Source organism: Frankliniella occidentalis, unplaced genomic scaffold (assembly GCF_000697945.3).
Source record: "Frankliniella occidentalis isolate FOCC.00 unplaced genomic scaffold, Focc_3.1 Scaffold34, whole genome shotgun sequence".
NCBI lineage: Eukaryota > Metazoa > Arthropoda > Insecta > Thysanoptera > Thripidae > Frankliniella > Frankliniella occidentalis.
Genome location: NW_026267164.1, coordinates 1,021,816 through 1,030,058, shown reverse-complemented (window position 1 = coordinate 1,030,058; position 8,243 = coordinate 1,021,816). Strand labels below are relative to the sequence as shown.

Sequence of the window (8,243 nt, the reverse complement as noted above, 5' to 3'; positions counted from 1 at the left end):
GGGGGGGGAGTGCGTGGTCCCGGTGCGGACCAGTGGATCCCCCGCCGGGGCGCAACCGCAAGAGGGCCATGACAATGGGCCGACCGAACTGATAACATGCTAATTAGGTCGCTTGCAAGCGCTGCGCTGCGGCTGCGGGGCGCCCCCTTCTCTCTCTCTCTCTCTCTCTCTCTCTCTCTCTCTCTCTCTGTCCCTCTCTCTCTCTCTGTCCGTCTCTCTCTCAAGTGATATGCTCTTTGTCGTATTGATGTGGTCCCCCTACCCTACCAATAGCGCGGCGAGCGCCAGCATCTCTTGAAGAGGACGCGGCGGAGGACCGCCTTTCAAAGTGGTGTCCACGGTGGGGAGGGAGAGAGAGAGAGAGATAGCGGAGTGCAGGTCCCGCCTCGAGAGGGAGAGAGCGAGAGGTGAGATGTGCCTGTGGACCATACTTTCCCGTTTACGGCGCCGTGGCCGTCATAACGCCAAACGCAAGCTCCCGCGCCCCGGCAGAGTGCGGGGCACGGGGGGAGAGAGCGAGCGAGGAGGGAGTGAGGGAGGAAAGAGCGAGCGAGAGCGAGTATGAGGGAGCGAGCGCGCTGCTGCCCGCTCGAGCCGTTAGGCCCTAACCTTCGCACGGAACCCTGGCGTGGTGTGTCGGGCCCGGCCAGGCCATACTCGAAAGTGCGGCCATGGACTCTCCGAGGGAGGGGCCCGCAGCCCGAGGCCCCCCGTCCTGCATTTTCCTACTAAACGCATTAATAGATTCAACACCGAGGCACAGTTAGGAAGGCAGTCTCAAGGTCAAATATGTAGCCGCGTCTAGTTAGTTTCGCATTAAGCGGTGAAGTCCAGGTGCATTGAGGTTTTGCGTCAGAGCGGGCGAGCGCTGCTCGTGTGCTGGCCCAGTCCGCCCGGGCAGCGGCCCCGCCCGCCCGGCACGCGCGCGCGACTGGAGGCCTACCCCGCCCCTGGTGGGCCGCCCCCTCCCTCCGCGCGGCCTGCAGCGGGCAGCGGCGGCGCAAAAATCCAGCTCCGTCGGAGCTTCACTTCACTTGGGGAGCTCTCTAAAAGAAATCACGTGATTTCACGAGGCTAGGAACAGTTGTGAAAAATATTGCACCAAAAAATATTTTGATTTCCCAAAGGACTCCGTAGATTTAACATGTCGAGCCTTTAGCGGCTTTTAGCAACCCCCCTCCTTCCCTCATTGTTACAACTTTCTTGGGATTTCCCACAGATTCACCCCCCACCCCTCTACGTACCGCTACACTCCGAACCGTTCATAATACTTAAATTCACAATTCGAGAGGCCATTGGAAACACAAAGATGCTATGTGTAACGCTCAGTTCCCTCCCGTTACGATTTGAATGTTCCCTCCCTCCTTTGGCGCGCTTCTTCCCGCCTATGTCTCTCGGACCGGGACTACTTTGTCTCTGGCTGCCGACGTCTGAGGAACTACACTCTGACCCCTCCGCCATTTCCGGTGGTCAGTCACCGTGAGTTGAGAGAGCCGTGAGGTCGAGATGTTTTATCTGCAATCATCTGATTATTTATAATGGCTGGGCCATTGAATGATTGATTTTATGCTTTTATAAGCTATTCTTGTGCCACCTGATAATGAGTTTCGGTGAGTTACGCTGATGATTTGGGAAATATCCCTATTGTTATGTGAGCACATTTTCTAACCTCCGATTTCACATGTGCCGACCAGGTTACTGTGTGGATAGACCCGATGAGGAATTTCTTTGGAAATTATATTATGCCTGATATGCCTTCGGTGAGTTTGACCTCCTAGAAAATGATCCATGAAATGTCCTGCCACTGTTACTAATTCCTGTGTCCTCTATTCCAGGGTCTTATGTTTTAGCCTTACTTTTGGCAATGTGCTTTTTGTTTACATCTGTGCTTTTGGACCTCCGGCGGCATAAACCTTTGCTTTGTTAAGTTGAGTATTGTCATGTGTTGCATTTTGTAACTTTTATTGTTTGTTCTGAATAGCTGTCTGGTACAGCCTATATTTGATTGTTGAATCTTGATGATTCTATGTATATGTAGTTTTAGCTTGATGTGTTCAGCTGTTTAAATCAGCCTTTGTTCTTGATCTTTGTGATCTTATTCGTATCTGTGATTTTGTGGGAGAGTTTCTCCTTATTTGTTGCCCTATTATTACTCTCAACTAGTGTTGTTTACTGGACCTTTTCCTTGGCTATTTGTTTTGTTTATATTGGCCAATAAATCATTCTTACCACAGTATTTAATATCGTAGCCATATCCTGACGGTGCAAATGCACCTGGCGCCCATCTTGAGTACAATTAAAGTCAGAGATTAGTACAACCCAACGCCCGGCTAGCCGGCTGTACTGTCGGTAATTTGAATATCAAGTCCAGTGATTTTGGAGGCTACATTTTGGCGCCCAACGTGGGGCTATTTGAATTGTTTGTTTTGTCAATTCTTAACCTTGCAATTTATTTATAGGTTATATTTTTGTAAGTCTGTTATTAGCTATCCATCTTGTTGTGACCCTTGCTAATATTTTCCGATTGTAGCAGGTGCAGTGTTTCATCTCATTTGTGGACTTCTTCCACCCTGTACCCTGTACCTTGTGAGCCGGCCGGAGGATATTGTGCTGTTGCTGTTACGCTGTACTCAACTAAAGGTAGGACACAGGCAACAGTTGGCATTTATAGGACTGGATCATGGAGGTAGATAGGCTAAAGAAAGATGAGTTGCTCTATGAGCTACGCTGTAGAGGCTTTGTCAAGTCACCTGCGGATGACTTTTCTGAATTGAGAGACTTACTTAGAAGCGTTCTGAAGAGAGAAAAAGATGGGGAATTATTTGATGAACCACCGCTTGACCCCGATGAAGAGTTGATGTTGTGTGATGCAAAATTAGATGAGGTTAGGCACGACTTGGATTGTCCTGCAGTTGTGGCCCCCCGTAGAGTTAGGTCCTTGCTTTTTCATTTGAACTCTCGATTGATGAGATGTTTGACCTACTGTACCGACAACAAGCTTGAACACAGAGAAAGGTGTAAGCGATTAATGAAAGAGTTGAAGGCTATTTCTAATTCTTTCAAAGAACTTGGATCAACTGCAGATTACAAAGCCCCTTCTGTTATTTCTGTCTCAACTTGCCGAGAATCTGTGTCTCAACGAGTCCCACACTCAGCCCCCTCCCTGAGATCATACCATTCTGCTACCAACCGGGAGTCTCTTGTGGAAGATCGCCCCTTGCTTCGCCACCCTTTGGGTATGATGTCTGATGACATGCATTCGTTGCACTTGGAGGAACCTAGCCACCCTCAGGGGTGTGTTAGTTTTCCTTTTTCCAATCCTGCTACTTTCGGCGGAGGTGGCCAAGCTGGTTATCACCCCGCGCCATTCAATACCATCCCCCGCGCTCAACCCTTCGCTGATGTACCCTTCCAACCACGACGTGAAGTCAAACATCGCCTGCATGAGTGGAACTTGACTTACTCTGGGTCGAAAGAAAGCAGTCTAAACTCATTCCTTATTCGCCTGGAAGAGTTAGCTGAGTCGCGTGGGGTACCTTTCACTGAATTGTTTTATGGAGCTACTGAATTCTTCACTGGAACCGCTCTAATTTGGTACCGGTCGGTTAGGAACCAAGTATCTTCGTGGGATGAATTGAAAGCTTACTTGAGAAGAGAGTTTCTACCGCCTGATTATGAGATAGCTTTGTGGGAAGAAATTAGGGCTAGGAAACAAGGACGAGAAGAGTCTGTCCAGTCCTTTGTATCCTGTATGTTGGGTTTATTTGAGAGACTTAGTGAACCTGTTTCCGAACAAGCCAAACTAGACCAGATTATGAGAAATCTAGCCCCTTGGTATATCGAGAACCTTCCATTAGAAACTATAATTTCTATTTCTCACCTGAAAGAAGCTGCCCGAGTGCTGGAGGTGAAGAAATCACTTATTGATCGTTATAATAACGTTGCAAAGTCCTCCCTGTTAGAACCAGACTTAGCATGTAGAGCACCCGTTTCTAAACGACCTGCAATCCATGAAGTAGAAGCAGTCCCTTCCTCTTCTGCCTCATCTAGCATTCCTGAAGCAACCCCCAAAGAAACCCCTAAAGTAGAAGTACTTTCCTCTGGTTTTAAGTGTTGGAATTGTGGCAACACTGATCACGGTTTCCGTGATTGTACTGCCAAGAAGAATCTATTTTGCCATAAGTGTGGGCACCCCAAGGTCCTTACCAAGGACTGTCCGAAGTGTTCTAAGAAATCGGGAAACTAAATTCGAGGTCCGTGAAGAGCAGGGGACCAGGCCTCGCATCCGAAGAAAACCCCGCTAGCATACTTGCACTCAATTTCAGTAATGAAGATAATAGATTGTATTTTCCAGTTAAAGCCTATGAGAAGGAATTCACTGCTTTAGTAGATAGTGGTGCCCAAAGTTGTGTCATCGGTAGAGCTGGCTGGGATATCTTGCGCACTCTTGGTGTGAGACTGCATAAGAGTTGTCATAGTCATGTGAAAGTTGCTGATGGCCGCACCCAGGTTGTACTTGGCTCTGTTTCTTTGCCTTTCGTTCTACAAGAACGCTACATGGTTTGGGATTTTATTGTAGTTCCTACTCTTAAACATTCCCTCATTCTGGGGATTGATTTCTTGAATAAGTATCAAGCTGTGATTGATTTTGGAAAAGGCAGTATTGATTTTCCCTCTGAAGTGTTGGAAATTGCTGAAGTCATTGTACCTAGAGATTCTCTTACGGAAGAAGAAGCCAAGAAGTTAGATTTGCTAGTAGAGAAATTCAAGCCTCTTTTAGATAAGAAGAAATTGGGGCGCACCCATTTAATTCAACACCATATAGATACTGGGGACTCGCCACCTGTCAAGAACTTTATTTATTCTTACTCCCCCAAGCTTCGAAGTATTTTGCATGAAGGATTAGATGAATGGCTAGAGCTTGATGTTGTTGAGCCTTCTACTAGTCCCTGGCGATCGTCTATACTTTTAGTGAAGAAACCTGATGGTGATTATCGCTGGGTAGTAGATTTCAGAGGTATCAACAAGGTAAGCAAACCTGATGCGTACCCCATGCCTAAGGTGAATGAGATTCTTGATTCTCTTCGAGATGCCAAGTACCTTACTTCTATCGATTTAAAGAGTGCTTATTTTCAAATCCCTCTTGATGATGCTAGCAAAGAGAAGACGGCATTTGTAATACCTGGTCGTGGTTTATTTCAATTCAAGAGAATGCCACAGGGTTTAAATACATCTGCTGCCACTTGGCAGAGGTTCATAGATAATGTCCTAGGAGAAGACCTCAAACCTCATGTCTTCGTGTATTTAGATGACATCATTATTGTCACTCATGATTTTGGGAGGCACCTTGAGATTTTGTCCTTAGTATTGCAGAGATTAGTCGATGCTGGTCTGACTGTCAATTTCGCAAAGTGTCATTTCTGCAGGGATGAGCTTAGGTATTTGGGCTACATTGTGAATGAACATGGGCTAATGGTCAACCCTTCTAAAGTTTCTGCTATTATGGAATTTCCAAGACCTAGTTCCCCCTCTGCTGTCAAGAGATTTGTTGGTCTGGCTTCGTGGTACAGAAGATTTGTTCCTAATTTCTCCACTATTATGGCCCCTCTTCACAAGCTGACTGGTAAAAATCAAAATTTTGAGTGGACAGAAGAATGTCAAGATGCCTTCAATCTTATCAAGGAGAAGTTGACTTCTGCCCCTATCCTAACCTGTCCTGATTTCAGCAGAGAATTTATCTTACATTGTGATGCGTCTACGGTTGGCCTAGGAGCTATTTTGTCTCAGCAGTTTGATGATGGAGAGAAAGTCATTGCTTATGCTAGTCGGTCATTGTCCAAGCCTGAACGCAATTATTCAGCTACAGAACTCGAGTGTCTTTGTGTTCTCTGGGCAATTGAGAAGTTTCGATGCTACGTTGATGGCTATCGGTTTACTGTTGTGAGTGATCATTCGAGTTTGAGATGGCTTGATAGTCTAAAAGATCCTGTGGGCAGACTGGGAAGATGGGCTGTTAGACTTCAGCAGTATGACTACAAAGTAGTACACCGGAAGGGTTCGGAGAACGAAGCACCTGACGCTCTTTCCCGGGCTCCTTTAGAATTGCAACCTGAAGAGGATGTCCCGGTAGTAGACTTGATCACTGTAGAAGAACCTGTCCTGGACCGTTGGTATCTGAAGTTGCTTCAAAATATTTCTGAGAATCCTGCCTCTTATCCCCTGTTTAAAATTGAAGAGAATCAGATTTTCAAGAAGATTTTTGGTGGTCGTTCTCCCGAATATTCGTGGGTTCGATTAGTCCCCAAAGAAAAGAGAAATCTTGTTTTCCAAGAATGTCATGATTCGCCTTTGGCTGGTCATTTCGGCTTTTACAAGACTTTCAATAGAATAAGAACTCTATATTATTGGCCTTTGATGAGACAGGATATTTACAATTATGTGTCGAGGTGTCCCATATGTCTGCAATACAAATCTAATAATAGTACCCCTTGTGGTCTAATGGGTAAGCAGCGTATAGTGGATGGTCCCATGCAGATTGTAGCAACTGATCTGATTAATCTTCCCCGTTCTTCTGCTGGTCACACTCATGTAGCTGTTTCTACCTGCCTCTTTTCTAAGTATATATGGGTTCGTCCTTTGCGTTCGCCTACCTCTGCGGCTGTTGCCCGCCATCTTGAAGAAGACATTGTTTTGAAACATGGAGCTCCTCAGAAATTAGTTTGTGATAATGGTGGGGAGTTTGTTGGTAAAGAATTCAAGACGACTTGTGAGTCCTACAAGATCAAAGTTCTCCACACTTACCCTTATCATCCTCAAGCAAATCCTACCGAAAGGTATAATAGGACTTTGAAGACCATTATTGCTTGCTTTCTCAATCAACAACCCAATCATAGGTCTTGGGACCGAGATTTACTTAAATATGTATGGGCTATGAATTCTGCTGTGAACCAAGTAACCAAATGTACTCCCCAGTTTCTGATGTTCGGTAGAGAGTTAAAGAATGACGGTGCTTTATGGGATGGAGATTTGTTGCTAGGAGATGGGTCTTCTCTTGAAGAAGAAAAGTTGAAGAAAGCTGAGGAAGACATGGAAGAGATTAGAAAAGAGGTCATGGATGACTCAAGGGCTGCTTATGAAAGGAATGAAGTGCGGTACAATTTGAGGAGAAGAAAGGGTGAGTTGGATGTTGGGCAGAAGGTTTTAAGAAGGAATTTTGGGGTGAAGTCAGACAAGACTGCTTACTTGAATCACAAGATGTCTGAAAAGTTTATTGGTGGCTTTAAGATTAAATCCAAGAGTGGTACAAATGGATACCTTTTAGAAGATGCTAATGGAAAGGAAGATGGCCCTTGGTTTATTGAAGATCTGAGACCTGATCCAAACTAATTCGTGTCTAGGAAGGGGGGGATGTAACGCTCAGTTTCCTCCCGTTACGATTTGAATGTTCCCTCCCTCCTTTGGGGCGCTTCTTCCCGCCTATGTCTCTCGGACCGGGACTACTTTGTCTCTGGCTGCCGACGTCTGAGGAACTACACTCTGACCCCTCCGCCATTTCCGGTGGTCAGTCACCGTGAGTTGAGAGAGCCGTGAGGTCGAGATGTTTTATCTGCAATCATCTGATTATTTATAATGGCTGGGCCATTGAATGATTGATTTTATGCTTTTATAAGCTATTCTTGTGCCACCTGATAATGAGTTTCGGTGAGTTACGCTGATGATTTGGGAAATATCCCTATTGTTATGTGAGCACATTTTCTAACCTCCGATTTCACATGTGCCGACCAGGTTACTGTGTGGATAGACCCGATGAGGAATTTCTTTGGAAATTATATTATGCCTGATATGCCTTCGGTGAGTTTGACCTCCTAGAAAATGATCCATGAAATGTCCTGCCACTGTTACTAATTCCCGTGTCCTCTATTCCAGGGTCTTATGTTTTAGCCTTACTTTTGGCAATGTGCTTTTTGTTTACATCTGTGCTTTTGGACCTCCGGCGGCATAAACCTTTGCTTTGTTAAGTTGAGTATTGTCATGTGTTGCATTTTGTAACTTTTATTGTTTGTTCTGAATAGCTGTCTGGTACAGCCTATATTTGATTGTTGAATCTTGATGATTCTATGTATATGTAGTTTTAGCTTGATGTGTTCAGCTGTTTAAATCAGCCTTTGTTCTTGATCTTTGTGATCTTATTCGTATCTGTGATTTTGTGGGAGAGTTTCTCCTTATTTGTTGCCCTATTATTA

General features: G+C 45.4%; 1 protein-coding gene and 1 long non-coding RNA gene across 4 annotated transcripts in view; both read left to right on the top strand.

Annotated features, from left to right (window-relative positions):
• Positions 1-8,243, top strand: part of LOC113214904 (uncharacterized) — a gene marked incomplete in the record, with an annotated part of 273,650 nt that overhangs the window by 60,558 nt on the left and 204,849 nt on the right.
• On the top strand, positions 44-8,234 carry LOC113216385 (uncharacterized). Of its 3 annotated transcripts, none has more exons than XR_008010981.1 (3): positions 44-1,610; positions 7,786-7,851; positions 7,927-8,234. It is a non-coding gene; the product is annotated as an uncharacterized LOC113216385 (long non-coding RNA). The 3 variants fall into 3 exon arrangements; XR_008010980.1 differs by lacking the exon at positions 7,786-7,851 and adding an exon at positions 1,695-1,760 and having other exon boundaries at positions 367-1,610; XR_003303994.2 differs by lacking the exons at positions 7,786-7,851; positions 7,927-8,234 and adding exons at positions 1,695-1,760; positions 1,836-2,524 and having other exon boundaries at positions 371-1,610.